The sequence below is a fragment of the Pantherophis guttatus genome, chromosome 3 (assembly GCF_059756535.1).
Source record: "Pantherophis guttatus breed Tessera chromosome 3, ASM5975653v1, whole genome shotgun sequence".
NCBI lineage: Eukaryota > Metazoa > Chordata > Lepidosauria > Squamata > Colubridae > Pantherophis > Pantherophis guttatus.
The window spans coordinates 145,854,730-145,880,725 of record NC_142065.1 but is presented as its reverse complement, the minus strand read 5'-3'; the positions used below and the strand labels follow the sequence as shown (position 1 = coordinate 145,880,725).

The 25,996-nt window shown below is 41.0% G+C and overlaps 1 protein-coding gene across 5 annotated transcripts in view; it reads left to right on the top strand.

Moving 5' to 3' along the window:
• The first annotated feature begins 2,022 nt into the window (after positions 1–2,022).
• The window catches only part of RREB1 (ras responsive element binding protein 1), a 163,031-nt gene continuing 139,057 nt past the window's right edge, over positions 2,023–25,996 (top strand). For 2 of the 5 annotated variants that reach the window (XM_087890300.1, XM_087890299.1), the window contains exons 1-3: positions 2,023–2,073; positions 2,919–2,972; positions 8,532–8,574. The gene's annotated coding sequence lies outside the window, so the exon portion shown is untranslated. Of the gene's footprint in view, positions 2,074–2,322; positions 2,552–2,573; positions 2,973–3,391; positions 3,756–8,531; positions 8,575–25,996 lie in introns of those variants that run through there. The other 3 variants (XM_034429099.3, XM_034429101.3, XM_034429100.3) reach the window with 3 other exon arrangements.

Genomic DNA, 25,996 nt, shown 5'->3' with positions numbered 1-25,996 from the left:
AGGTTGCAAAAGGGGATCACATGACCCCAGGACAATAAATATGAATTAGTTGCCAAGCATCCCAATTTTGATCACGTGACCATGAGGATGCTGCAACCGTCGTAAGTGTGAAAAATGGTCATAAGTCACTTTTTTCAGTGCTGTTGTAACTTTGAACGGTCACTTAATCAACTGTTATAAATCGAGGGCTGCCTATATTCCACTAGTCTGGGACAATGGATGCAAACCAGGGGTGAAATCTAAAATTTGTTACTACCGGTTCTGTGGGCGTGGCTTGGTGGGCGGTATGTAATGTGATTGGGTGGGCGTGGCCATTTTTTTTTTTTTGCCTTTTAAAAGCATTTTTTCTACAACCTCTTCGGCTGAAGAGGTTGCAGAAAAAAATGCTTTTAAAAGTCTCTGACGATCCCAGCTGAGCCGCGCGATCATCAGAGGCTTTTTTTTTTTTACTTTTAAAAGCATTTTTTTTGGCCGAAGAGGTTGTAGAAAAAATGATTTTAAAAGTTAAAAAAACAGCCTCTGATGATCACGTGGTTCAGCTGAGCATGGGTGTGTGTGCAGGATTTTGCTACGGGTTCTCCGAACCACCCGCCGCCATCGCTACCAGATTGGGCTATCCGGTCCGAACCGGGAGCATTTCGCCCCTGATGCAAATCACTTGTCCCACAAATAGTGGAACTTTTTTCATCCCTAGTATAGCTCAAAATTCAACAGAGCCTCTGTGTAGGAGAAAAGAAAGTGCTATTTTATATTATTCACATATCCCTTCCTCATGGACTTTTATCATGCTTATCATCATGCTCTGGAGTTGCCCCCAAATGCTGCAATTCCTGCACCCCCATTTCCTTTCTTGTGGCCTCCATGTTGGATTCAAACCAATAAGAAACTATTAAAGTACTATCTTGGGTACCTGAGCTGAACCAAAATTAAATACTTTTAAGCCCAACTATTACATTAAAGGAATAAACAGCATGTCCTTAAGGTTACATTCTAAAAATGCTTACTTGGGAGCAAGTTCTGCAGCTATCTATGGAACTTACTTATGAGCATCCAAAAAGATCAGACAGCAGGAAGTAATAAAAAAAAAAACAAGTTAAGGGCACAGTGCATTTGGACATAAGGCCTGATGAACTTAGAGGTAATTACGTTCAAGACTGAGCTATGCTGGCATGCAAGCTATCCTTGGGCACATAGTTTTACAAGGCAGCTAAGAAATTAAATTACAGATGATCCCACCTAATGCAGAACCAAGATTTTCAATCAGTTTGTCAGATATGACAAAATGCTCCCATTGGACATCATGCTAAATAAACCCTAATGAAAGCATTCTCACTTCATACTATGTCCCAACCAACCAAATTATACTTTCAAAAAGTGAATTAACCAGATAGCATCCCGCTCAAAAATTGACATAATGAGACTACTGAGATACTACTTTCCCATAACAGGTTTTTATTTAAAAAAAATAAATAAATGAAGAAGCAGCAAGTAACATAAGCCTGGTACAAAATAAAGCTTAGAAATAATAATTAAAACATCCTCTGCAAAACATCTTAGCATGTTCTGGCCGCTGAAGAAAAAAAAAAAGGGGGAATCCTGGGTGAATAACATCTGAAGTAACATGGAGGAGCCTTCCTCCTGTCCATTTGTCTGGATGGCGCAAGGGATGAGAAAGCCTCCTGCGAGCCGCCCTGAACCTAGCTTACATATCGAAGCTTGCAAGCCTATTGCTAATTGCGCCGACTTGTTGCTCCATCCAACCTCACGGCTTGGAGTAAAGCCACAACATACACGGGGCTTCTTCGCCTTTCTGGTTAATTAGATTGGGGGGGGGGGAAGAAAGAGAGATGAATGCGTGGCACCTGGCTGACAATGGATTAAGCCGCTAGAGAGACAAGGAGCGGGGCAGCCCGAGATCCCTTCAAAGCTGATACTGCCCGGTCTGCATCCCTGACGCTTTTATCAGTCGCTAACACCCAACTGCCTCTCTCGGCGCAGCAGCAAGCGCTTCCTCCTTACAACTGGAAGTCTGTGTAATGGAGGGGAGGCAGCAGTCGCCACCGCCGCCAGATGGTACGTTACCGCCAAGAGCCTTTCTAGTCTGCACACTTCCTCCTTCGTATCCCCACCATCATTCGAAGGAAGGGAAGGGAAAAGTTATTTATTAATACGCGCAACGCTGCAAAGAGGGGGGGTGGGGGGGGCGGCAGAGCAAGAGGCAGAAAGTTGCTCTCTGATGCTTTGGCAAAGTGTCGCCCAAGTTGCTAAGTAGGACGCTTCCTGGCTCAAGACGACCGGAGGGGGGGGGGGATAAGAAAAGAAAGAGAGGGAGAGAGAGGGAGAGAGAAAGGAGGAGGAAGGAGAAAAGTTGTACTCACTTCTCTTCTTGGAGGAGGAGGAGGAGGAGGAGGAGCCCCTCCCAGCCAAAGAGAAGGAGCGAGAGAGAGAGATAGGGATGCTACCGCTCGCAACCAACAAGCGAGCAGCAGCCTGGCTGAGTAACACGTCCCCTGGAGACTAGCAGGAGCAACACGTGATGTGTCTACTTAGGGTGAGAGGGGGAGAGCGGCTGAGAAGTGGGCAGGGGGGCGAGGACGGGGGCGCATTCGAAGCGCCGCTGTAGAGCCGAAGGTCCATAACTTTGTCCATCTTCTTCCAGCGGGGAAGAGGAAGAAGGGAACTTATCGTAGAGTTGATGAACTTTGCACATCCATAGAAACGCCATTTTGAATTTGATTCCTCTCTCTCTCTCTCTCTCTCTCTCTCTCCCCCCCCTTCTCCCTCCGGAACAAACTTCGTTTTTCTCTCTCTTGGCTGTCTCCCCCTCTTTTTCCCTTCCACCTATTTTCTCCCCTCCCTCCATTATTATTTTTTTTTTAAAAAAAACCGAACCCACCACTCGATCGCACCATCGCCAGTCCAGCTTTCCATCATGGCTCGACCCAAGCAGCCCAGTCTGGAGCAAGTCAAACGTAAGTCTACGCCAGAGCGCAAGGTCAAATTTCTACCTGCGCCTTGGAAAGAAAAGGGAGGAAAAAAAAAGGGGGGGGGAGGAAAAAAAAAGTTTCGGTGAAGCCGATGATTTAAGAAAGCAAGCACGGCGGGGAACGTATTTGCTGGTTGATGAGACGGAAAGGGGGGGGGAGGAGGAGGAGGAGGAGGAGGAGAAGTCGCGTAGGGAGCTTTGACCGTTTTGAGAGTGACATGACTTTTTTTCTCGGTTTAATGTTTGCATCGTAGCTTTTTACGGAAGGGAGGAGAGGGGAAAAAAAAAGTTTCGAAAAAGTTGTCTGGCAGCAGCGTCGATGATGCTGAAAAGTCCATGCAGCCTTTTCTGCTTTTCCACCCCCATCCCCCGCTCCTCCTGGCCTCCCCCCGCCACTCTCCCCCCCTTCTTCCGTGTTGCAAACTGTACCAACCAGCAACACCCGTTGCAGACTGTTGCCTGCAGGACCTGATGCTCATCCATATTAAACCGTCTGAGCTCAGGAATTCATCCAGATCATCTCTCTCGCCTCCCCTCCTACAGCAAAGTTTATTTTTAACCAGCGAAGTTGGAAAGGGCCTGCGAGAAGCAGCATCTTTTAACCCAATTGGCCTCGCTCGCGTCAAGCACATCCCTCCTCTGGCTCGTCGTTCGCTTCCCCCTTTCTCCAGTTGGTGAAGTTTTTATGATTTGTTGACAAAGATGATGGGGAGCGAGATGGCGTTGGGCTCCCCTCTTTTTATGGGGAAGTGGAGTCGTCTTTCTCGAGGTAGAGAAGCGGTCGGGAGTGGTGGTGGGTTGGATTGAAAGCGGGTGTGGGGAGGGTGGGGGAGAGAGAAACTCGTTTGGGGCTTTTGCTCTTCCCGGGCATCTGTTGCTGCTAACTTTTCCGCCTTGTTTTAGGGCGCTCCGCTGGAAGCATCTGTGTTATGTGTGTGTCTTTTTAATTCGCAGTTCGGTACTTCTGGTTCCCCTTCACTACCCTCCCCTCCACCCTGGGCGGGGAAGTGGGAGGTAGGAGCTTTTACGGAGATCATGCCAGCTTCTCTGGCTTTTTCCTTGGCCTTCCAGGGAAGGTGCCAGGCACCATCAAAAGGGCCCTTAACGCCCTGTCTGAATTTCCCAGAAAGTTTTGAGGGAAGAGGGAAAGAGAGAGATCGCTTCCTTCCCCCCCCCACCCCATCCCACGTATGCCGTGTCAACTGGACAGGCATCTCTCTCTGGGTATGGATCATAGAAGGAAGCGCACACTCGCATTGTCACGAGTACAGGAAAAGCGCCCGAATGTATCCGAAACCAGGAAAACGGGTCGCGCGTTCTCTCTCTGCGGGGCTGTTTTTACTTAAACGAGCGAAGTTTTAACATCTTAAAAGAGTGGTCCAGATCTGTGGTTCCTTTCTCACCGCCTTTCAACCCATCGCCTAAGGCCCCCCCCCCACCCCGCACCTCTCCGATCGCTACATCTAAAACGAATTGCAAAACACTCCCCTCTTTCCTTCTCCCGCCCCCCGCCGCCCCCCCCCCCAGTTCTGGTACGTGTTGATGCAGACTAGTCGGGACTCGTCTCTTAGGAAGCTGCGACCTTAAACGTTGCTAAGAAGCGGGGGAAGGCTTTCCTCTCCCACGCCCCTTGCAGATCGGAATATCCCCCCCCTCCCCACTTCTTGACTTGACAGACAGGGATACAGTTCCTCCTTTCTTTGAGCGCTTAAGCGAAAGGTCGGCCTGATCCTTAGTTCTCTACAGCCCCCCCCCTCCCCAGCCCTTCGCTCCCTTCTAGTTTGTAAAAGCAAACAAAGTGAGGCTGCAAAAAAAAAAAAAAAAGAATTGCTGCTGGCTGCTTCGGGGCGTTGGATCTTAAAACTTCGCCGCCGCTGACTTTTGCTGCTCCCTGCCCATAGTTAACGAGGGGCGGCCTGGGGGGAGAGAGGGAGAGAGAGAGAGAGGAAAGAGCAGCAGCCGCGGGAAACGTGGTTGCTGCTCCCGCTGCTGAGCTTCTCATCAGTTCCTCGTCCGTTTCCAGCAGTTGTGCAACAGGCGAAACGCATCTCGTTGCTGGGCAGAGGAGGCGAGTTGGAGATGCTGAAAACTTAGAAGAGGGAGGAGCCGGCTGCTGCTGCTGCTCCTGCTCCTGCTGCTAATGCTGCTGTAGCGGCAGCCTGTTGATGGTGGAGGTGGATTGAACTTTGTCATGTCCGTTGATAAGTTTGTTCTGGCTCCCCCCCCCTCCCCTCGCTTCTGCGCTTGCTCTCTTTCCCACCCCCTCTTACCTCCGCGCGTTACACTATCTCTCTCCCTCTCTGGAGTGCTCTGCAATGCATCCTTGATAGGTTATAAAAGGGGAGGGCAGGCGTTTCTCCTGGCTCAGCAGATTTTTGCCCTCTGTGGCTCCTTGTGGCTCAGTTTAGAAGATAGAACTAGAGGCCAGATCCTGATGAGCCGCCCCTATTCTACCACAACTTCACAACACACAGAACCAGCACTGGAGGACACACTTCTGGAAGGGTGGTGGAGGACATAAATTAAAAAAAATTCACTGGCCTGTCCCAAAATCTTTGCTTACATCTCTGCCATTTTAATATATATGATGATATATATATATATATATATATATATATATATATATATATATATATATATGTATATATATATGAATATATGTGTGTGTGTGTGTGTGTGTGTGTGTATATATATATATATATATATATATATGTATATATATATATTTATGAGGGAGGAAAACGATTATGGGTGGAGGAGGGAAGGAACAGATTAAAAGTGTATATTCAGTAAATCTGGTACTCTTTTTTTTTGCACTAAGTAGTGGCAAAGTAGTCTACCGTGTGGCAATTTTGGTTCACTTGTCCTTCTCTATGACTGCTTTACCTTTTAAACAAGCTGAAGTGCGGTGAATGTAGTTGGTGAATGTAAATTGCATCCGTGTGAATATGGTAAACAGGACCAGAATGGTTTCCTTTTGATCTGAAAACCAGCAGTCTGGATTCCTTGGTGGCATTTTGGGTAACTCATTAAATTCTTCTGATAGCAGTTGCCCCACCAATTTTTAAGGCTTTGTCAGTGAGATGGCTATTATAATTTTTTTTAGACATTCTAGAAGAGTTTGGAAAAGGTTAACACTGGTCCCAGTTCCCAAAGATCAATTTATGTGTGCGTATACAAGAAAAAGAGGGAGGTACCTTGTGACTCATGATCACACAAGCCATATTTGTTTTATTTTCCTGTTTGAAGGCTTAGGGGTATAGTCTTCTCTTGATGTGTGTATATAATGCCCATTAGCATTAACTGGTGTTATGTACATCCCTCAGAGAAAAGACCCTTTTGTGTGTTAGAAACTCAGAAACAGCATGGCTCCATCATCCAATCAATCAAGTTACCACAACATTTCTTTTCATCCTTTGCTTTAAGATGCACCTAATGGTTTTATTTGTTTTAGTGCAATTGGCCCTCCCAAACTGATGTTTGGTGTGTGTGTGAATGTATGTCTTAGTTCCAACAGTATATTTAAGCAGGAAAAATTCTGTTTTGCATAACATTTTGCTTAGGAAAATAATGCATGCCATTTCAGTTACTTGCAATTTCTACGAACTTGCATTTTAATTTCAATTTCACTCTAAAACTCTTATGATTTCTATTTTAAAGCAACATTTCAAGATAAGAACACTTTTGATTTTGCTCTCTAAAAATTAAGTAGTTTGAAAAAAATTAAATCCATCTTGAGCAGGAGATGCTTTCATCCTTGCATTGTTACATCACTTATTTTGTTTTTTTGCGGGCCAAGGATTCTTTGAAGTAAAACTTTCAGATGCAGAAACCAAAAGTCCTCCTTGCATAGCTAGTGGCTTTGATAAATTTGTTTTGGCCTGAGGCAGAAGGTGTGCTTGAAAACTCCTTCTACCTTTTTCAGGAGTTTTATGGGTTTTCATCACTTACTTGATAAGCTTACATTCCAGTATCCTCTTTCCATTATTGAAGAAATATATTGTTCAACAACATTGTTTTTCTTTTCCTTGTTGTGCAAAGTGATGTTTATACTAGTCACAGCTAGTGAAAACTAGGTATCGTTGCTAGATATCTCAGGTTGTACTTATTATCCTTTGTGAAAGTAGGTGGTGCATAGAAGGTCATAGGATAAGTGTTGCTAAGCAGCTAAACAGATGCTAAAATTAACCCAACTGCATCTAGCAGGGTTTCACTCTCTTGCTTCTTTTTGTCAATGAAATGCAATTGTCTAACATTTTAATTAATTGAATTGTATAATGATACATCTACTGGAAGAGCTAGCAAAACATCACCCAACATGGCAATATTTTACGTTGGAAGGTCATTTAGGAATCAGAATAATAACAGTTGAAAGGGACCTTGGAGATCTTCTCATTGAACCCCACTGCTCAGGCAGGAAACCCTATACCATTTCGGTTATCTAAGCTCTTCTTGAAAACTTTCAGTGCATTGGAAAATTCATTGGAGCATTGTTCCAGTATTGGAGCATTGGAAAATTCTAAATTACTGTAAATTAAATGTACAAGAGGGTTTCTTATATGTAGTGAGTGTGTGACCTGTCTTTGGTTCCTGAAATGAGATGCTTCATTTGGAAAGCAATGTCAAGAGAAAGTACTATACTAAAAAAGAAACAGGGATACTTCCTTGCTTAAAAATTTGCAATGGTATGACACACTTTAAACAAAAATTCTGTAAGAAAAATCTAATATAATATGAACCTAATATTAGAAGGCTGGGTAGTGAATACCTTTTTTGCATTAGGCTCTGTTGCTTCAAAGTGGGGCCAGAACCTTAGGTGGGTGGGGCAACATACTCTGTCTGTCTTAACCTTTTATTCCCCTCCCCATCCACCCCCAGCAGACGGCTGGAGAGGAAAAAATTCCACTCTTGATCTTGCAGAAGATTTCTGAAGGGCTTTGTATGGGCCTGCTAGGGAAGGTTACCCACTCCAACTCCAGAAGATAGTTAGGACAGAAGTCTTGGGTGAAGCTGTCGCTCAAGGATTTGTGAGATTGTTGCCTTAGTTACTACAGTAGTAGCTTCAATGCAAAGTGCAACTCAGCATGCTTCCATCCAAAAATACTTTTGGAATACTGGGGATCACTTATCAGAAAAGTCTAAATATGTCTTTGAATGGGAAGTTGGTGTTTTCCAAATGCTTTTTTTTAACAATTAAAACAATAAATCTTACGAAATTCTTAGGGGTTTATTTTTTTGGTTCTGTCCTCTAGATTCCTTGATCCATGTGATTTTGAAGCACAGGTGGAATATAATTTTTCTCCCTCAGCCAGATGTAAGATGGGTGGAGAAAGTAAAACAGGGCAGTATAGTAGTAGTTTGGGTTCTTCCCATTTTTGCATATGATTTAAGTCTGTTCTTTTGTATTGCTTCATCTCCAGCATTCAAACTAAAGAAAAATAAGTTGGTTTTCTTTATTCTTTTACTTTTGCCCAGTTGGTTAATAGAACTTTTTTACATTGCACCTGATTATTATAACTTGATTTTTTTTCTTTCTCTTTTACAGATATAAAGTGCTTTTCTGAAGAGCAGTTTGAAGTTTAAAAAGGGTAGGAATTGCTTTAAGTTTCTACTCATCTTCTCTTAAAGATCTTTCTAAAAATGAGTATATAAAGGAGAAAGCATATAAGAGGGATGGCAAAAAAAGGGTTTCTCCTCTGCCCCCTTCGAGAATGGCAAAAGTGAGAATTTGAAGGAAATCTTATGGGGGCTGGTAATTCTGAATGAACGGATGATTATGGTATATGACAAAGTCTCTTATGTGTTTTTTTTTAAATAACTTCATTCTTATTGATGTTAACATTATATGTATTGGTATTTATTAATATTAGAGTCAATTGGCCATTGTGAGAACAGACTACTAGACTAGATGGGCCAAGGGTCTGATCCAGCAAGGAACTGCTTATATCTTTTAAACAGAACATTATATGGCCTACAGAATTTCATAGGAAGTTGTGGGGTTTCTAGCGCTGATGGCAATGATAAAAGCAATGAAAACTAGATTTGAAACAGTGGAAGACATAGCAAAGTAATTGGCAATTTCATATGATAATGTTAGATGAAAACATAATAGAGACCATATTTATGCAACATTTAAACTCTTGTTTTTACTTTTAAATATGGTTTAACTTGAATAAAGAACTGGGGAAAATGTTTTTTTGTTCCTGTGTTGGTAGCATTTATGTACAGTGGGTAGCTGAGAAATTGCCATTGTTGCACATGAATCTAAAATGCCCATTTTTTTTTTATCTCTTTGCCTAAAATACCTGCTACTTTTACCTTCCTCTCTCTAGCTATTGCCAACAACAATAACAATAATGTATGGAGTGTTTGTGAATTTCTTGCAAAATTGTAACCTGTCAAATGATTTGCTGGATTGGAAAATGTTATTTGGGAGTAGGCACAAGAGGATTGATAAAAGCTAAATCTTTTATTTTTACTGCATGGGGTTAAGGATATTTGGAATTTGCTTTCTTGCTGTTACCTGGGTATGGAGATACTGTATGAGAAGATGCTGCTATATAGGAAAAAGTTTGATGTGTGAAAGATGAGCTTTTAATTTGTTCAAGAAATCAGTTTATCTGAAAGATGATGAATACAAGTTTAGTGTTTGGGGCAGCCTTAGAGGGCAATCTATGTACAGGTGGTCCTCAACTTACAGCAGTTCATTTAGTAACCGTTCAAAGTTACAACATCAGTGAAAAAAATGACCATTGAAGCATCTTCATTGTCATGTGATCAAAATTCGAACGGTTGGCAAGTGACTCATATTTGTGATGGTTGCAATATCCTGGGGTCATGTGACCACCTTTTATGACCTGACAAGCAAAGTCAATGGGGAAGCCAGATTCACTTAACAACCGTATTACTAATTTAAGAACTGCAGTGATTCACTTAACAACGGTGTCAAGAAAGGTTGTAAAATGAGGCAAAACTCACTTAGCAAATGTCTCACTTAGCAACAGAAATGTTGGGCTCAATTGTGGTCGTAAGTCGAGGACTACCTCTAGTTGTACAGAGAACATCCAAGTGTGTTTAAAGTTTCACTTTTAAATGAAGGCCATTAAAAACCAGCAATCTGTCCTCAAGAGTTATTGGAGTAACTGAACATGGCTGCAAATAACCATCCTTGGTTATTTAATAGGACCAAATAATAGTACCAAAGTACCAAATAATAGGACCAGCACTTTGAAGGTAGCAATACATAAGACAGCAACAGCTGGAGTGTGCTAGCTTAACTGAAGCATCCTTGCCTTTGTTCTTTATGGATCTTCTTGAGGCTGTTCTGATCAAAGTTATGGAACTTTAAACTCTCCTGAAATATTACAGAGTTTTGCTAGAGATTGAGGCCCAAGCATTATGGCTGTGCTGCACTGTGCATGTGTACACACATATATAGGAGGTAGGCTATTGTGCAGTTTGGATTTAGTGCAGTGGAAAATGACTGACCGTAAGCTAACTGAGAAAGGTCAGGCTTGCTAGTTGAATCACGCAGATCCATGTCTCCTGGCGAGGGCAATGATTCTGGAATTACACCCAATCTCTCTCTCTCTGTAGCTGAAGAACCTGTGGATTTTGTTGCCTCCAGCAGGATGGAAGTCATTCTAGTGCATCTGGTTCTAACTACCTCTCCAGTTTTTCATGCAAACCTGCTTTGCAGTCAATAAAGGTAGTTCTCTGAATAGGAGCTGTGGACAAAAGAAGTAGGTGATGGGTGGGGATTGTTTATTCAATGTTATTCAAGTAAGTCATGTTAAGGGAATTGGAGGGCCTCTGAGATAGGGTAGCTGAATAGTTTTAAGAAGGATTCACCTCCAGACTTCCAAGGGGGTAATACCAACAAGACCCGAGGATAGCAATTGAAACCCCCCAGACAAGCATTGTTAGGTTAAGGACACCCAGAAGAGGATTATGGATTGCTTTGAAGCTATTTTCTTTCCCTTTGCTTTAGGCCAGGGTCTGTATTGCGTCTCCCGATGTAAATGGTTATTTGTATAGGGTCAGATTTGTAGTTTGCGAATTTAAAAATATCACTTTTAATTCAGCATCAGATTTTGCTATGTCTCCAGTACGTCTAGTATGTCTAAGGAAGTCTTTTGAAAGCATGTTCCTTTTTTTTTTTTTCTTTTCTTTTCATGTTCAGTCATTCACAAATTTATACTATTTGGGCAGCAAGCCACAATGTTCAACTAGATCACCTCCAGGTTAAAATTCTTTACTCTCTCCAGTTAGCTTGGCAATCCATTTGGGGTAATGAAATTGTATTTGGGGTAATGAAATTGTAGGCCAGGACATCTGCAGGTATCAGCTGTGGAATGTCACTTGTACCATCCTTAAAGTTATCTTTTAAATAATTTTATTAATGTTTATACAAGAAGGGAAAGGTAAAATAACTAATACAAACTAAAAGAAAGTAAAGACAAAGAAGCATGGGAAGTGAAAAAGAAAACAAGAAAAGATATATAAATTTGACTCTTCCCTCCCTCCCTCAAATATAAAAGTATTTCAATGACTTAACGCCTTCACTAATATTTCAGTTTAAAAACAATTCTCCAGTGTGGTTGTGGCATCGGCCAGACATTGGTTGCTACAGTAGGATCTGCCTAGAGACTGAGTCATAGTTTTTCAACTTCACCTTTTTATTTTAGAAATTTTGTTTCTCCAGCGTATTTTTACATTAACAGCCCCATTCTGAGAAATGGTCCTTTATTGGGGCCAATCTGAATAAATTTCCAGATGGGAGATAACCTCATGATTAGTTTTTGCTTAGCTACGTAGGATATTTATCCAACAATTTAAAAGGCTATTTCATAAGTGGTCATATGAAAGTAATATTCATATGACTACTAATTTCTTCCTTTGTGTATTATTTCAAGAGTAACTTTTATTAGAAGTTCTCCTTTCCTTAGAGAACATCTTTGTGCATACACGGAAGTGGATTGCCCTTCTTAGTGTGAAAAGCTTGACTGAATTCCCATATTCACAATGAAGTTGCTTGATTTTGGCTTAGCGTGTAGGGTAATCCTAAAGCATTATGGTTTTTAAATCATTGCTTATGACAGCTGTTTCCTCCACAAATCATGGTTAGTAAAATTGTGGTTTGGTGCTGTATAGAAAGTAGGCCATTATATTCCTCAATTATAATTAGCAAACAAATTCTATAAATGGAGTGAGAACAACATGGCTAAAATAATATTAGTTCAGATTTAAGTTTCAGCAGAGATTTGGAAACTTGAGTGCTAATTGTTAATGCTGTCTAGCTCAAAAATGCATCAGAGGTTTCTACAGGAAGCAGGTCATAAAAATCAAGATGGCAGGCACGACAAGGTAATTGGAGCCTTGCCTCTTTTTATGTGACTTTCCTAGGTGTTGCTTGCGTGTGATGTTATACATTTAAAGAAAGGGTGGGGCTTTGATCTTACAATTGCAGCTGCCATCTTGATTTTTGGCAGACTTCCCCTTGTGGACATTCCTGGATGCTCCATTAGAGGCATCATTACTGCTTATCAGAACTGACAACTATCCAGTCAGTTTGACAGCTGCATCTGCACACAGTGGTTTTGTTTTTCCTGCCCTCCTGATGACTTACTATGCGGGATTTTCAACTGCAGTTGCCAAGATTTGAACCTTGCTGGTTCAGCTGTCAGAGCAATGATCTTTTCAATGGTTTGGTTCTCTTGCAGCCTCCCTTACCCACTTTGCAGGCTCTGATCATTTCCTTTCCTCCTCTTAGATTTGGGCACTGAGGTGAAGGATAATGATGCTTTTCTCTTGGGAGAACACAAAGCATAAAACAATAGTGAGCTGAGATACAACCAATAACAATAAACCTTCAGAAGTATGGTATTGTACTTACAGGTAGTCCTTGACTTACAACCTTTTGTTTAGTGACCGTTTGAAGCTACAACGGCACTTAAAGTGACTTGTAACAGTTTTTCACACTTATGACTGTTGCAGCATCTGCATGGCCACATCCTCAAAATTTGGATGCTTGGCACCTGACTCATATTTACGATGGTTACAGTGTCCCAGGGTTATGTGATCACCTTTTGTGACCTTTGGACAAGCACAGTCAATGGGGAAACGAAAATTCATTTAAGAACCATGTTACTAACTTAACAATTACAGCGATTCCTTTAATTACCGTGGCAAGAAGGGTAAAATGGGGCAAAACTCACTTAACAATTGTCTCACTTAGCAACAGAAGTGGGCTCAGTTGAGGTTGTAAGTCGAGGACTACCTGTACATCAGACAAAAGAAGTAAATATAATATAAAGCCATTCCAAAGACAATGAGGACGGCAAAAATTAAAATAAGGGTCTTTTCTTGCTTTGTGGACATAAAATGCTGGCTGCAAAAAATTGAAAAAGTGGAGGCAAGTCTTGTATGTGCAAATTGATAATTGTGTTCCTAATTGTCAAAAGGATGATTAAGCAGTGTTAATGCTGCATTACCTCCGACAGCATCAGTAGCTTGTCTGTTACATGGGGAAAATGTTGTCTTTCTTTTGCGAACAGCTTATAATAATTAATAAGAAAGGGAGTGGATAATGCCAAGGCCTATACTAATCGGTCAGTGTTTCTGAATTTTGCATTTTTTATATTTAACCAAATGTATAGGTAAGGTCATACCCTGTTTCTCCAAAAATAAGACATCCCCTGATAATAAGCCCACTCAGGCTTTTGAGCGCATGTGCTCAAATAAGCCTTCCCCAAAAATACTTAAATGCATGCGCAGCTTGTCCCCACCATTTTCTCTGGTTAGGGTTAGGGAGACAGAGCTGGAAATCAGATAAGACGGCAAGAGGAGCCCTGTTTTGATCCACGCGATCCAAAATAATAAGACCACCTCGAAAATAAGGCCAAGCACTTATTTTGAGGTTCAAAAAAATATAAGACAGGTCTTATTTTCAGGGAAACACGGTACTTTGATGTGCTCCTCTCCCTGGCTTCTCTAGCTGATATTTTTACTCCTTTTTATAAATGCTTTTCTGCAGCTTTGTTGCTGAAGCTGAAAAAAAACCTGGTTTGATATCTTAAGAATGGATTGGCTCCTTTTCTTGTGCTGTGGCATTGGAAGATGAACTAATTCAGCCAACAGCCATTTCATGAGTCCTTTACTATTATTTTAATGAATTTAAGTTCAAGGCTGCAGAGATGAGCTGAACTGCTTGATGGAAAAAGCAAAACGAAAATTTTTAATCTGTAGAATGGTAGCTTCTTGGGAATTAATAGGTAGATTGGTTAACATATTAGAGATGTATTTGTCCCTCCACAAAGACAATTTGCAAGTTAATGATGCTGAGTTTCCTCTTACAGTATATGGGAAAGAGTTTACAGGATTTGAAGCACATGACTTTCATGTGTCCAGTTTCTGTTCTTTTGTTTTGCATCAATAGGCACATGCTGTATATCTTTGGAATTTTCATATTGTGCATGATTTAATGAAGTTCACGAAAATTGCATGGCATTTATGAAATCGGCAGTTGGTTGCTGGGAATATGCAAGGCGCTTCTGTTTCCATCCCAAATCCAGATCATGGCTGGACTTGTTTTTGCTTGTCAAAGTCAGGCTGAGATATGAGTTTATATCCCTTCTTTGGTGGTTGCAACTTGTGTAGACACATTGTGGTATTGGTCTGTTCTGGAAGAATTAGTGATGTAACCTCATGTTATAACACTTTGTCAGCACTGGACCACTCCAGCCTTGTTTAAGAATTCAAAAAAAAAAATCATGGAACAAGGCAAATTATTATCCTCTGGTTACCATTTGAAAATGATTCCATTTACAGTGCAAGAATGTATTGTTTGGGTTTGACAAACCTACTCTGAAAAACAATATGGTAGCATCCTATTTGTTTTTTTAGGACAAATTAGGTATTGTAGGTTATTTGGAGCCTCTTGTATTAAGGTTACATTCACACTGCGTTAAACCATAATATTCTTTCCTTAGCATAACATACTAGCTTAGCTTGTTCTGGCTTATTCAGTAGACCATGGTTAAATCATGAGTTAACCTGGTGCTTGAAGTCACCTACAGGTAGTCCTCGACTTACAACAGTTATTTAGTGACCATTCAAAGTTATAACGTCACTGGAAAAAGTGACTTATGACCATTTTTCACAGTTGAGACTTTTGCAGCATCCCAATGATCATGTGATCAAAATTCAGATGCTTGACTCATATTTATGATGGTTGCTGTGACCCAAGTTCAAGTGATCCCCTTTTGCGACCTTCTGACAAGCAATGTCAATGGGAAAGCCAGATTTATTTAACAAGCGGGTTACTGATTTATCAACTGCAGGGATTCACTTAACGACTCTGGCAAGAAAGGTCATAAAATGGGCCAAAGCTCACTTAACAAGTGTCTCACTTAACAACAGAAATTTTGGGCTCAGCTGTGGTCGTAAGTTGAGGACTACCTGTATCACATTGGTCAACATGAACCTCTTATCAGATGGCAATGAAGAACAAGTTTCCATTTAGGCCGAATGTTTTGAAAACCGCTACACCAACTTTGGTGGATCTTCGGTTGCTTCAGTTTTTGTATTTTATAAGAGGTGTTGTGGTGGTTGGAGGAAGCTCTCATCCCTAATTTTAGAACTGTAGTTCCATATGATCTATTGGTTCCAGATGACTCACTGAAATTTAATACTCTCTCTATTAACTTCATGATTATGGTGGTTGCTTCACATAATCTATGGAACATTTTGTAATTGATTGCAGTGGGACTTGTAGAGTATTCCTGCAGAGAGATGAATGAAGGTATTATAGCTGTGCTTGGTTATTTACTTCCTTCAATAATTGTGGTTTATTTCTCTTGACATCACTGAGATTTGGTATTTCCAAATAAAGGTAACCCTCTATAAAGGCAAAAGCAAGGAAGAATTTTGTTTATGTGGTTCCTCCTATGTGCCCACACTTCTAAATAGCTATTAAAGGCATCACAAACATTCTTTCCATTTGCTCAGTCTAGACTACAAGTTCCATAATCCCTGATTATTGGCCAATCTTGTTGGGATGTGCCAAGCCCTACTGGAAAAAAAAAAGAATTGTCACAAAGGGGTTATAATTAAAACTGCTGTGTTCTGCTTGGCATTTAAGTATTCCATGTCAGTTCACAGGGGATGGCTATCTCCTTTAATAAGATTGCTCTCTGTGTATTCTCTCTAAACAAGTCTTTCTCAAAGTGTGGCCCCCTCAAGATCCTCTCACGTATCCACAAAATCAAAATTATTTGTCATCCTATGTTGAAAAAGAATATAATATCAAAGTCCCCTCAAACACTTGTGAGAAGCATAGTGGCAGCTAATATGTCAAATTTAATTTTCAACGTGGTAAATGTCAATAAATATAACTCACAAACAAAACACTTTGCAGGGGTCTTTCCTAATTTTTAAAAGTGAAACAAGGCCCTGATAGAATTTTTTTTTAACACTGCTCTAAACAATTTGCTTTCCTGGGAAATATTTTTGTTTTGTAAACAACAGCGGTTAGTATTGTATTTTTGTGCTTACAGTTTTATTCTAAGTCTTTCCCAAGTCATATAGATGTGTTGCAGTGATGGAAGAAATTTTTACTACTGGTTCTGTGGGTGTGGCTTGGGGGTGTGTGGTATGGCTTGGTGGGCATGGCTTGGTGGGCATGGCAGGGGAAGGATACTGTAAAATCTCCATTCCCACCCCACTCCAGGGGAAAGTTACTGCAAAATCCCTATTTCCTCCCGATCAGTTGGGACTTGGGAGGCACAAAATAGATAGGGGTGGGGGCAGTCAGAGGTGATATTTATTGGTTCTCCGAAGTACTCAAAATTTCCGCTGCCAGTTCTCCAGAACTAGTCAGTACCTGCTGAAACCCACCTCTGATGTGTTGTATTATAACACTATAATTTCTAGCCAGCACAGCCATGGGCTATACTGGCTGGGAAGAATGATACTTTTAGACCAGTGTTTTAGATCAGTCTGCTATGTGCAACAAGATAACAGGAAGTATATAACCGAAGTGAAAAGATGGAAGAACTCTGACTAACAGAACATTTCCAATGGCATTTTTGCTACCTTTAATCCACTGGACTTTTTTTTTAAAAGAGTGTAACTTAGTAAATGAGGTTCAACAATAAGAATGCTTTTTGTTCTTGCTTTGTGGTTGTCAGCAGATGCTTCTTTTCCCTAGGGGAAGAAAACTTGTACGAAATTGTTTAAATTTTTTTTTTGTGGGGGGGAAAGCACACCAAATAACACATGTCTGATTGTTATATTAATTCCTAGTAAGTAAGCCTGCTCATGGTTGTAGCAAAAAGTTAATTCTGAATCTGCTCAAGCATTTACTTTGTGGGTTCTGCCCTCGTGTATATTAAATCTAGGAAACTGCAGACAGGAGTTTTATAGTTTTAGAAGCTTGGTCTTCCTGTTGTATGAAGCTGTGATGGCTTAACTATGGTTTACCGTTGGCTGGAATCATGTTCTAAGTCATAGCAAAATAAACCATGTTATAGTTTAGTGTAATGTGTGAACTAGATGAAGGGTGTCAAACTTGTGGCCCGCGAGCCAAATGCGTCATGTGCTGGCCACCCCGACCCCTGGTTTTTCCTCCATGAAGCGGAAAAAGTCGTGATACGCCACATGGCGACACCGTGACGACGCAGGTTTGACACCCCTGAACTAGATCATACTGTACTACCACTTTCATACCTGGGTAATTTTTCTCTGTCTCACTACGTTTTGCCTTAATAGATACACTTTTGCCTTAGTAAGAAGTGATACTAATCTCCTTCCTCTTTTTATTGATTGGTTTGCAGTTTTATTGATCCACCATTTTCTTAGTTTTGGCTTATCAAAAAACTAGAATCCACTGGATTTCTTTACTGTAGAGCAGTGTTTCTCAACCTTGGCAGCTTGAAGATGGGTGGACTCCAACTCCCAGAATCCCCCAGCCAGCAGCGCTGGCTGGGGGATTCTGGGAGTTGAAGTCCACCCATCTTCAAGCTGCCAAGGTTGAGAAACACTGCTGTAGAGGCTTAGTGTTACAGCAGTAGGTGGCTGCAACTCACCAATCTTGGCTGATTTCAAGAAAGCTAAACAAAATTAGATCTAGAAAAAAATGGTAAGTGTGTGTGGGGTGGAGCAAGATGGTTGACTAGATAGGGGAGTTGAAAAAAAAATTCAGAAAAAGAAAAGTATCATAGAAGTACCCATGTAATTGCCGCAAATCAAGCTTGACTCCAAGGATTATTTTGGTCACTGTTGCAACTAGTCTTTAGTTATTTGAGAAAAAGGTTCTTAAATACCCAGGTATGCCCTCCAGTTTAGAACACATCTTGATTTCAGCACATGCATTAAAGTAGGGCATCCAGTGTAAAGATTGTAGGCAGGTGTGGAAATTGTTAAGCAATCCATGTTGTAGACATTTGATGGCCTGCCACACCCTGCGTATACCTTTCAGATTTGCTTAAGTATGTCGGCCACTGAAAATTCTGCTGTAGAACCAAAAGGCAACAGAATGAAATATTTATACCACTATGTAGTTTTGGAATTCTCTATGCCATTGTGCATTGCTTATTTATTGCAGGTATATGGGCCATGCTGGTCACCTGGTTTACACCTTATATTTTGTTTGCTAATGGGATATGTACTCATCAATCCCTTCTGCTGCATTGAGTTCTGTATGAACACTTGGTGCTGTAGCTGGATCCAGCAATACTCTATGTTATCAGTTGCATTTCTGTAATGAAAAAGAGAAAATTCTGAAGTGGAAAGAATACGGCTACATAAAGGATGCCAAAGCTTAAGATTTTGGCAATTTGGTTCTGAATAGCTGTCATTACTATTCTAGTTCTAGTGAGATCCTAACACTTAACTTGATACAAAATGTTTGGATTCAGTTCAGTCTGTTTTCTGACTAGATTTTGAGGGTAGAAAAGACCTCGAACACAAGAGTAGAAGTCTTAATGTAGAAAAGTGGAAGGTAGGCAGCTGTCTAGTTCTCCTGACTTTAGTATAATCTCTTAACATATCCTTCTTGGTCAAGTGATACCACAGTATATTATAATGGTTTCAGTAGTACCCCAAAAGCAGTATTTAGAAGCTGAGGCTAGAGACTGTAGCTCAGTTCTGCAGCTTTGAATTGCCTTGAAGATCCATCCTGTTCTTTTGTTACCACAAACATCAAGGGTTTAAAATATGTGAGTAGCTCTCATCTATACTTCAGAGCCCCTCCCCCCACAATTGGGCTAATTTTATGCATTTGGAAATTTGAATTGTTTTTTTAAAAGGAAAAATGGATGCCTTTAAGTTTTGCAGAAGTATAATGTTCCAGTGTCATCCTTTAAGCCGAGCTTAATTTGGATCCTTTGTTTGTCTATTTTGGGAGTATGACCCTGAGCACACTATGAAAATCCAGGTATGGTCTTTGAGCTGATGAACATTGCATATTTCGGATGTGCATGAAAGTAACTTGAATAAGTTCTTCTATTTTCAAATTAGAAATCCTAAGTAGAATCCTAGCATTCTTCAACAGATTTTTGGAGGCTATTCTAGGTCAGATGAGTATTTACAGTTTAATCCAGGCAAGACTTACTCTGTGAGTCAGGAAATCTGCTACTTTGGATAGAAATGTTGAGTGAGATTGAAGTTTCTCTGAAGTATCAGGAGTGTAGATTCTTGGGAATGTAGTTGCAACCCCTATAAGCCTTTTTGAAGACTTTACTTGATGTCCATCAGTGTAGCATCAACGACTGAGAAATGGTTTGAGTTATCTTGTTGAAATAACCATACTGTCTACACTGCTGCCTATACCAAAATGACTGCAATCCAAGGAGATTTCTTTCTCAGTGGGTTCTCTGTACATAGTATGTTTCAAAGAACTTTCTTACCTGAAATTTCTTCCACAAAATTTCCAAATTGCTCTTAAAATTGCCCTGAGTTTAACAAAATCCAAAAACGCATGAGGCCAGCTAATGTTAACTCAAACTTTTAGAGCCGTGATGGCAAACCTATGGCACGCGTGCCACAGGTGGCACATGGAGCCATATCGGTGGGCACGTGAGCTCAGCTCTGATTTCTGGGCCTTCTGGGCCACCCGGAAGTAGGGAAACAGGCTGTTTCCTGCCGCCTAGGGGGTTGGGAAGGCCCGTTTTTGCTCTCCCCAGGCTCCTAGAGAGGCTCTGGAGACTGAGGAGAGTGAAAACAGCCTTTACCACCCTCCCGGAGGCCCAACGGAGGCAGGAAAAGGCCTTTTGCCTACTTCCGGTGGGACGGGGAGGCCCGTTCTTTGTTCTCCCCAGACTCCAGAGCCTCTCTAGGAGTCTGGGGAGGGCAAAAATGGCCTTCCCCACCCCCCAGAGGCCTCCGGAGGTGGGACTGGAAGTTGGCAAACAGGCCATTTTTGGTCTCCGGAGGGCCCCTGGGGGGTGAGGAAGGCCATTTTTGCCCTCCCCAGGCTCCTAGAGAGGCTCTGGAGCCTGGGGAGAGCAAAAAACGGGCCTACCGGGTCCACCATGCCATTGCGTGCCAAAAGCTGGAGGAGTGCAGGGCGGTCGCGTGCGCATGCACGGGGGCGGGGCGCATAGAATTATGGGTGTGGGCACGCACGCGCACAACCCCCCTGTCCTCCTCCCACTTTTGGCACACGATGGCAAAAAGATTAGCCATCACTGTTTTAGGGTTTGCCAAATTATCATGAAATCAGAATGCAGGTAGTCCTCGATTTACAACAGTTCATTTAGTGACCGTTCAAAGTTACAACGGCACTGAAAATAGTAATTTGTGACTGTTTTTCACAGTTACAATCTTTGAAGCATCCCTATGATCAGGTGATACAAATTCAGATGCTTGGCAACTGTTCATACTTATGATGTTGCAGTGTTCAGGAGTCATTTTGTGACCTTCTGACAAGGAAAGTCAGTGGAGAAGCCAGATTCACTTAACAACCATGTTATCCAATTTAACAGCTGCGGTGATTCACTTAACAAATGTGGCAAGAAAAGTCCTAAAATGGGACAAATTCACTTTAACAAATCTTTCACTTAACAACATAAATTTGTGGCTCAATTGTGGTTGTAAGTAGAGGACTACCCATATAAGATTTTGGCTAGCTGTGTAGTATGGCTCTGTGGCGATTACAATGCTGAATCCTTAATCTGATTCAGTTCAAATGGAAAGACTTGATCATCTTCTGCCCATTCCTTTTTTTACCCTTACCATTCTCCATAGTAGTGGAGACAACATCCAGGAATGGGTTGTCCTTGTCTGTTCAGTTGAAGGACTGAGTCGTTTAAAGTTGTTAAGCCACGCCCCTGTTGCTAGGGCTTCCCCGCTTTTGACTCTTCTCAGAATGGAAAACATTATATTTGCTCTCCCACTGAAACAAGTTATTATTATTATTATTAAGATCCAACTTATTAAGGTTGGATCTCTGGGCCAGCATCGTGTTCTAGAAAGTGATGTAGGTTATAATGCTATTTTGAACCTGCATGTGGAGTTTGAACTATAGAATTTATTAAGAGATATAATAAGCATAATTAATTAGCACTGGGATGGAGTTGGATTCTAAATATATTGATGATGATGATGTTATTCGTTCAGTCGTGTCCTGCTCTTAGTGATTCTATGGGCCAGGTCTCCACACTTTTCGCTCTTACGCTAATTATCTAATATATGATCATTAATCAAATACATTGGAAGATACATACAATATGGCAAAGTGACTGAATCAGTTGCTTTGAACTGGATTTTGCTTCCGTTTCAGACATTGGTATAGATCAGCATTTTTTGAAACAGAATTTTACACGAACAATTAATATCTCAATTGAAAATTAAATCATAATAGTGGTATTTATAGAAGGTGAATCACTGCATAGTATATAGAGAGACCAGTCATCGGTATATGAAAAGGTGTTTTGCAATTTATTTATTTTTTTAAAATTTGATTTATATGTTAATTTGAAAATAAACACTATATTGATCTTGTTGAACTAAGGCTACACACTTCAAAAGGATTTCATTGGTATGTCCAGGTCTTATTCTCAAGAATGCATGTAGATATATACTTTCCCAAATTAAAATGATGTGATGGTTAAAGTCATTGTGGAACCTGGGGGCCTGTGAGTTCTAGTCCTTTTTTGGGCATCTGAGTGACCTTTGGCCACTTACTCTCTGTCAGCCCTAGGAAGCAGGCAATGGTGAACCACTTCTGGAAGCTTGCCAGATAACTGCAGAGATTGGTCCATGCAGTCATCAGGAGTCAGTACTGATTCAAAGGCACAAAACAAACACATTTAAATACTTTGCCATATTCTAGTTGCCAAAATTACTCGGGCCAGTACATACTGTTTAACAAAAGGAAGTACATATCTTTGCTGAACGTGTTTTAAAATTTGGACAAACATTAAGCATGAATCTTCATTAGAGAAAATGGAAGTATGTTCATAAAACAATGTTCATAAAAGGAATAGATTTTGTATTTAATCTGTTTAATAATTTAGATAAATGTGACTGATGACTTTTGAACAGGTATATCTTCAGATTTCTAGACTTTTGGGGGAATATTATTCCCGGTTGATACCATACAAACATTTCTCATGTTTAACTCTATAGCCCCAAATATTTAGCTCACATTCATTTATTGTTCTGCAGTTAGTTATAAACATTTTGGAAATATCTTACTTGTTGGTCCATTCACAAAAGAACGGGGAGGAAATTGTGTGAATTGCTTTCTTGGTTACACAGAAGAACCTCAATTCTGAGTACCTAACTTGAATTGTACCAAATCTACAACAATGGAATGTAGTACATCACTTATTTTGGTTCATCATTTTTTTTTTGTATGCAGTGATTATGATTTAGCAGACTAGTGTTGAATGCAGATGGTGAATTATGATATATATGCTTCTACTGTATATATTCACTGTAGGAATTGTATTTCTATCATAATTGGGAATTTTGATTTGGAATGTTTACTCGAGATCATTTTGCTCTTAAAAACATTGTGTCTGAACTCTTTTGGATACAATGGCGACTTTTGCTTATTTTTTCCAGAAAGAGTGCACAAAGATTATATGGTGTACGGTATCAGTAGTTCTATGATATTTTCCTAATGCTGTTATTTCTAACGGTGGCCTCTAGACCAAGCAGAAGAAGAAAAAAAAGGGTTGTGTATATATCCACTCACAAAACATTGGACTGGTTTATGTATAAATTTTGATTAATTGATTATGTCGCATTCAGTCATCTTCATCTCCTAGTGACCACATAGTTTCTTCATGAATAGTTTTTCCTAGTAACTAAAAATATAACAATTAAATGAATATATTATTTTATATAGATTGCACTGAGTTGGAAAAACCAATTAATATTCCACTGCCATCAGTAACAAAGTCACTGTTAAATTTCTTCAGAATAAATGTGGATATATTAATGATTATAGTCTAACACAGTGGGAGACTTACTAACTTTTGGGGTCTGATTTCCATTCTTCAATTGCTCTGTATTGACTTCTAATTAACTACATCCAGGCTATCTCTGTCTACAAGCTACCATCTTGAATATGTACTATTGGCTTATGTATTTATAAAGGTACTGAAAGTAATGTTCTGTGAGAGTTGCCTATCTCTTTTGGGCCATATTCTTTCTTTGCACAACCCTTCCCTTCCTAATTGTGTTGGTATTTTGGTTCAGTGTCAGATACTTTTCTTGAGGAAACAAGCACATCCGTCATTCACCTTGATTCATAATGGCAGATAAGTATGAGACTAGATTGCTGGTTTTGCAAGTGGGAAGAATGCTAATGTCTCAAATTATTGTTAAAGCAAGATAGCGAATAGAAGATGAAATGTGTGTATATTTTAAAATAATGGAGGATTAGTGAGGTAGCTAATAGCCGTTCTTTGTTGTCAATATGTACTGTTTGAATTTGTAATGCAGCTTCTTCCTAGAAATGAGTTTCGCATCCTGTTAAACCAGAAACAGACAAACTATATTTTGGCTTAATAATATATGTAAACTTCTCAGTTTAAACTCTTGTCTTTGTAAACTTACCATATATAGTGATAACTTGGAACTCAGCTGCTTTGAAATTCATTGATTTTTGTACTGAATGCATTTTGATGTGAAAATTTTCTCCCGGTACTCATTGTTTGTTTGGTACTCTATATACAAGCTAAAACTTGTCATTGTTGACTGCCTTGTGACTCACTACATTATTCCTTATGGGAAAAATTTGTTTGGTACACATTGTTTTTGGTACTCATCACATCTACTGGAACCAATTAACAATGAGTACCGAGGTACCACTGTGTACAATAAATAATAAACTACATATATTTCATTTCAGACTTGAGTATTGAATTTTGAATCCAAATGGGTAACTGTACATTTCCAAATTATGCAGTACAGTAATGTTGAAGCAAAGTGATGGTACAAGAAATTCAGGAAGAAGCATAGGCACAAAGACTATATGTGATGGATTGAGTAATTTTACCCTATATTCTGAAAGCTGTTTATTTGGAATGAAAACAACTTCAAGTAGGTAACATGCCCATTCTCCTGTGTGACAGCGAAAGAGTCCAAGAATGGGATTCAACGATGTCCTTACTGCCCAGGGACTGGGTCATCAAAATTCAGCCTCTCTCTCTGGCTCAAGTTTTTGACTCAGTTTAGCCCGAGAGAGACACAATTCTGGACAGATCGGACATCGAAAACCATTCTTGGATTCTTGGACTAATCAGGTTTTTCTTGTGATTACTGGCTATTTCGGAGCAACGGAAGCAGCAGGAACTCTCACTCAGCTTCATCCTGAACAGTTGCGCTGGCCAATCCAGGTGCTCTGGCAATGCTGCCGACCCATAGAATTACCTTTCTATCAAGCAGCTTCCGGCGCCGGCTCTGGCTTTACAAGCCGCCTGTGATTTGCTGGCTAGCTTGGTCCACCAACACAGCCGCCAACACTCTTTTTGCCGCTGTCAGTCGGGCTGACCACCCATTGGAGTCCCTGCCTTTTCCGGCATACTCCACTTGTCCTGTTAGAGCCCGGGCTGTCAAAATGGCGGAGCACTCCTTTGATGACAAAAACAGAGGTAATGGTCGTTCCCCAGCTTCGCTGGAGCCCGCCAGCTAAGGCTTGGCTAAATTGAGGTCGGCTTCCAAGAGAGCAGCCAAGAAGATTAAGACTAATGCTCTCAGATCCTCCGGGAACACCAGTGCTGAGGAGCCAACACTGGGAGCAGAGGGGACCAATGCCCTTCACAGCCCTTGGGCCAGCAAATACTGTATGCCTTTCCATCCCTTCCTCTTATTCCGGGGGTCATCAGGAAAGTGCTAGAGGAAAGAGCGGAGGTACTGCTGGTGGCTCCTCATTGGCCCAGATGTCTGAGGTATGCGAACCTAGTGAGTCTATCGGTCTCCTGGCCCTGGAGGATTCTTCAGGAGAAGATATCCCTCAACCAGAGGATCCTGGTACATCCAGAGCCTCAGTGGCTCCAGTTGACCGTCTGGCACTTGAGGGGAATCTCTTGAGGGAGGACAAGTATTCCTCCAGGGTAATACAGACTACCCAGGTCTCCAGGAGGCCTTCAGCTACCTGGATTTATAATGCCACCTGGAAGGCTTTTGCCACTTGGTGTTTGAAGAGACCCATTGACCCCATTGCAGCTTCAGTGCCACAAGTACTGGACTTCCTCCAGGATGGTCTGGATAGGGGTCTTTGTTGTGGGCAGAACAGTCTTTCACACAACACCATCCGCAGGCAAGTGGTGGCCCTCTCCACGGTGTTGAGTACTGGAGATCGGGACTCCCTTTCTTTGTTTCCTCAAGGTGTGGCTAATTTACATCTGCCCATGGTCCATAGATATCCCACTTGGGATTTGACTACGGTACTGCGGGCACTCAGTTTGGCACCGTTTGAGCCTCTAAGGACTACTACTCTCCGTTATATGACCCTTAAAGTTGTATTTTTAGTGGCCATCACTTCAGCAAGGCGTA